Source organism: Echinops telfairi, unplaced genomic scaffold (genome assembly GCF_000313985.2).
Source record: "Echinops telfairi isolate 266 unplaced genomic scaffold, ASM31398v2 ScPeMD7_7469;HRSCAF=8507_0, whole genome shotgun sequence".
Classification (NCBI taxonomy): domain Eukaryota; kingdom Metazoa; phylum Chordata; class Mammalia; order Afrosoricida; family Tenrecidae; genus Echinops; species Echinops telfairi.
In genome coordinates, this window is record NW_022111372.1 from 22,799,053 (window position 1) to 22,805,024 (window position 5,972).

Genomic DNA, 5,972 nt, shown 5'->3' on the forward strand with positions numbered 1-5,972 from the left:
ACTTTCTTAATGTACAATTACCCTTTATATAAACCTCTCTCCTATACCCATATGCATTCCTATGGATTTGTTCCTCTAGTCAACCCACTGACACAGGCTGTGAATCCTTGGCCATCATTATGGCCTCACGGTGATTCATTTTTTTCTCACTTATCCCCAAAACCAACACTATAAAAATGGTTTGTTGTCTATCTATAATTCAAATTTAGCAGGGTTCCTGCATTTTATTTGGCAACCCAATTTTATTACACTTTTATTGGCACTTCTTCCATATAGTATACAATTGATTAGTTCAATCATATCAAGAGAAGTTGTGTAATCATTACCACAGTCAATTCTAGAATATTTTCTTTTTTTCAAACCAATGGCCTTACATTATTGAGCACTAAACTCATGATGTAGAAGCATACAAACCAAGGAGGAAACCAGATATTTGCCAATACAAGTTCAGTAGATCAGATGGTGGCAAAAATCTTAAACTCAGCACAACAGACCGCTAGTGAGCCTGGGCAAGCGGGCCTGTGCATGCCATCCCTCAGGGGGCTCCTGACAGACCCGGCTTGGTTCTTCTCCAATGTCCTCTCTTGGAGTTGTACCTGATTTTATTACCAGTTTTCATTCGGATCCATTGGGGAATGGGCCATTTCTGCTGTTTCTTGGCCAGGAATCTCTTGATCCTGAAAGTCTTATGAGATGACATGGTGAAGTTGGGAAACCACCATGTGGAGACCTCTGCCAGTGCTGAGATGCTTCCACTGCCACAAGCTCCACAAGACTTTCCACCCACTGGCCTATGATCTTCCTGCATTCGGCATCCTTGCATGTGTAGCATGTCTGAGGAGGAATTTATAGATTAGTATTGGACATATGGGCTAATATCATATTTATGGACTTGCTTTGGACTGGGCTGGGATGTTTTCTCAATATTCAATTGCTCTTGTATATAAAGCTTTTTCTTATACACATATGAGTGTCCATGAATTTGTTTCTCTAGTCTACCCGGACTAAGACAAACGGAGAGAGGGGAACAAAGTCTAGAACATCTTCTTTCTTGTACTCATCATTAGTGTAATTTTTATTATTTTAACGGTGGCAAAAATATATACCACAAAACTTTTTCCAACACCTTCTACATGGATATTTCAATGCCATTGATTATACTTTTATTAATGTAAACACATACCATCTAAGCAAAAACTCTTCCTCCTTTACTTATGGTAGCCATTTGTCAAATTTGGAGTTTTTCTTTTTTCAGTAGTTTTCTTCATTAAAAAAATACACTTCCAAATGTATGTACGCCATCACAGTCAGTTCTAGTGCTCCATCCCAGCTACTGCAATTATTGTTTGTTCCCCCATTCCCCTCACCTTCCCATTCCCTGTCCCGATAAACCATTGCATCCATTATTGTCTCTATCCATGTTGAAGTATGTACATATTTTAAAAAGAATAACATTCCTCAAATGAGCAACTGATATTAAGGGCTAAAATAGAAGGCAAATATTTTGAGAATGATGAGGGCAACAAATGTACATATGTGCCTGACACAATGGATGTATGTATGGATTGTGATAAGAATTGTAAGAGCCCCCAATAAAATAATTTTAAATAAAGAGAATGAAAAAAGAGAACATTCCTCTCTTGCTAGAACTAGTTGACAGTGTGAGAGATTAAGGTGAAGGACAGGGAAAGCAGGGGAAAATCCCACTTGAAGTAATTTTTCGGTGGTGAGATGATGGAGTTGCTCAAAATATAATCATCAGTAAGAACACGACTGGGGCTGACTATGAAACAGACCACCAATTGTTCATGCACAAGTTCAAGTTGAAGCTCAAAAAACTAGAACAGGTTCCTGAGAACCAAGGGTGATCTTGAGTATACCCCACTTGAATTTAGAGACCATTTCAAGAATAAATTTGATGCATTGAACACTAATGCATGAAGACCAGGTGAATTGTGGGATGATATCAAGAGCATCATACACATAGAGAGGTCTGCTGGGCCCACCCCAATCCCAACTACGTGGACACCCCCTCCTCCCTCCAGAAGAATTCACCTCAGAGGACAGCACTGAAGCTACAGCTCAGGGAGAGGGGCACATCTCATCAGAGCACACAGGAACAAATGAAGAGGGAGGGAAAGAGAGTGGCCCAACAAGCCCCAATGATATTCTTGCTCAGAGCAGCCAATGCACAGAGGACCATAGGGCTGGCTCCACCATGAGTCACAACATCCCTCACTGACCCATAGCACTATGGGGGACTACACTGGAGACACAGGGTGGGAATTGTGCCCGGTTTGACCCCACCACACTGGGGCAAAATTATAAGGGCATGCAACTGAGCAGCAAGGGGAGGAAGGCAATGAAGTCCCCAGGAAATACCAAAAATAGACTTTGGGGCCAGGGCGTGACACCCCATAAGACTCAACCAGAAAACACTCCTAAAGGTCAACAAGCAGACCTAGAATTATTTATGGGCTTTTCTTTTTTGTTGTTGCTTTTTTTGCATTTTGTTGTTTTGTTTTCCTTTGTTGCTTTGTTTTGCTAAGTGTTGTTTTTGTGCTTATTACTGTCTCTGCATATCTATCTAGATAAGATAGGTGGTATAAACAATCCGGAGGAGAAAACAACTGGACCAAAGGTTCCAGGGGGACATGGGAGAAGGGGAAGTTGAGGAAAGGAAAGGGGGTGTCAACCAACCCAGGGACAAGGGAACAACAAGTGATCTAAAATCAATGGCAAGGAGGGTGTAGCAGGCCTGGTAGGGCTTAATCAAGGGTAATGTAACCAAGAGGAATTACTGAAACCCAAATGAAGGTCAACAAGATAGTGGGACAAGAGGAAAGTAAAAGGAAATGGAGAAAAGAACTAGGAGGCAAATAGACATTTATTGAGGTCTAAATACAGGCATGTACATAGGTAAATATATTTATATATAATGAGAGGGAAATAGATCTATGTACATATATATTTATATGTTAAGTATTAAGGTAGCAGACAGACATTGGGCCTCTACTCAAGTACTCCCTCAATGCAAGAACACTTTGTTCTAATAACCTGGCATTCCATTATGTTCACCTTCTTGATACTATCTCTGAAGACAAAATGGTTGCATAAGCAAATGTGGTGAAGAAGGCTGATGGTGCCTGGCTACCAAAAGATATAGCATCTGGGGTCTTAAAGCCTTGCAGATAAAGAAATGGCCATCTAGCTGAGAAACAACAAAGTCAACATGGAAGAAGCACACCAGCCTGTGTGATCACGAGGTGTTGGTGGGATCAGGTGTCAGGCATCACAGACCCAAAACAGAAAATCATATCAATATGAATGAGAGGGAGTGCAGATTGGGGACCCAAAGCCCATCTGTAGATAATTGGACATCCCCTTTCAAAAGGGTCACAAGGAAGAAACAAGCCAGTCAGGGTGCAGTATAGCACCGATGAAACATACAATTTTCCTCTAATTCTTTAATGCTTACTCCCCCAACCCCCAATTATCATGACCCCAGTTCTACCTCACAAATCAGGCTAGACCAGGGCATGTACACTGGTACAGATAAGAGCTGGAAACACAGGGAATCCAGGACAGAGAAACCCCTCAGGACCAATAATAAGAGTAGCGATAGCAGGAGGGTAAGGGGAAGGTGGGAGGGAAAAGGGTCAACTGATCACAATGATCTATATATAACCCCCTCCCAGGGGGACAGACAACAGAAAAGTGGGTGAAAGGAGACATCAGTCAGTGTAAGACATGAAAAATTTTTTTATAAATTATGAAGGATTCCTGAGGGATGTAGGGTGGGGAGGGAGGGGAAAAAATGAGGAGCTGATACCCAGGGCTCAAGTAGAAAGAAAATGTTTCAAAATGATGATGGCAACATATGTACAAATGTGCTTGACACAATTGATGTATGTATGGATTGTGCTAAGAGCTGTATGAGCCCCGAATAAAATGATAAAAAAGAACAGCATATGCGAATTTGTTTTTGTTCTTAGATTTTTTATGTCTGAAATCCAGGATAGGTAAATCTACAGGGACAGTAACTGGATGAGTGGCTCCTTTATGGAAGGGAAGATGGGAGGGGAAGGGCAGCTAATAATGACGAGTACAAGAAAGAAGAAAATGTTCTAAAACTGATTGTGATGTTGACTGTACAGCTCTTCTTGATGTGATTGAACTGTTGGATTGTCTGATATGTGAATTATATTCCAATAAAACGGTTCCTTTGTTTTAAGTAAGAGGTCTGCTCACAAGGCCTCTTTAGAGTATTAAACAGAAACAATTTTACTTTGAGGACAAAGGTGTTCCTGACCCTGGTATTTCCCATTGTCTCCCATGCAACGGAAAGTTGGACATTGAATAAGGAAGGCTGAAGAAGAACCGATGCTTTTGAATCGTGGTGCTGGAGAAGAGTATTGACAGTACCATGGACTGCTCGAAGGACAAACAGATCCGTCTTGGGAGAAGCATGGCCAGAGTGCTCCTTAGAGGGAGGGAGGGCAAGACTTTGGACATGTTTTCAGGAGAGACCAGTCTCTGGCGAAGGACATCATGTTTGGTAAAGTGGAGGGGCAGCGAAAAAGAGAAGACTTGGGCCAGGTGCATTGACACAGTGCCTGCACCCTGGGCTCCAGCAGGGGCTGGTGGCAAGGATGGCGCGGGACCGCGTGGTGCTGGGTTCTGTTGCGCTCAGGTGCCACCGTGAGTTGGAAATGAATTGCTGGCACCTAACAACAAGATAGCTTAAAACAAACCCTATCCCGATAAGTACACAGCTTTAGGGTTGATGACATACCTTCTTTTGTTGTGAAACGAACTTGTATATCACAGAGAAACCCAACTCCGTTCTGATGAACTTTCCCTCCTGTTACAGCCACCCAGACCAATGTTGGCATCTGAGGGGAAGGGGCTGGAGAGGGTTTAAGGCGGTGAGCCTTCTCTCTGTCTTTTAAAAAAGTCTAACTTTATATATATTTTCCTCTTTTTGTTTGTGGAATATAATACTTATAAAGAAACATATACTCTATGTACTTGCACAGACCATCACATTAAATCTAATCAGTCACAGTACCCACCCCCCACCCACCCCCCGCCCTGCCCCCATTTATGGCTCGTTTGCTCTTTCCCCACTCTCTCTGCCTCCAGTTTCCACTTCCTTCCTTCAACCCTCCCTACCAGCCTCATCGCCCTCTTGGCTTTAAAGACATACCCTTTTGTGTGAAAGCGATTCTTATTTTTCTTTAATAATGGTGTCATAAATATTGATCTTCATGAAACTGACTAACTTTGCTAGCATAACTTTCTCTGACTTTGTCCATGTCTTAAAGTGTTTGACACACTCGTCACTGTTTTTTAAGGATTTGCAACATTCTATTGTAGTGGAGTTAGTTGATCCATTGTTCTATCGTTGGGGATTTTGTTTTCATCTTTGCTATTATAGAAGTTTCTGCAATAAACATAGGTGTGCACATGTCTATTTGTGTTTTGTTCTTTTTAAAATTATTTTATTGGGGGCTTGTACAATTCTTATCACAATCCATACATACATCCATTGTGTCAATCACATATGTACATTCGCTGCCTTTATCATTCTCAAAATTGTGTTTTGTTCTTTATGTCTTTGGGTAAATGCCAAGCAAAGGAGATGCCATATCATTTTCCATTTTCCATAGTGGTTATACAATTCTCCAATCCCACCAGCAACAAAAGAACATTCCAGTCTCTCTGCATCCTCTCTAGCATTTATTACTTTCCAGTTTTGTTTTGTTCTTTCAATTTGGCTGATTGTCAATGTGAGGTGGTATCTAATTAAAAAAAAATCATTTTATTAGGGGCTCATACAACTCTTATCACAATCCATACATACATCAATTGTGTAAAACGCATTTGTACATTTATTGCCCTCATCATTCTCAAAACATTTCCTCTCCACTTAAGCCCCCGGCATTTGGTCCTCATTTTTCCCCTCCCTC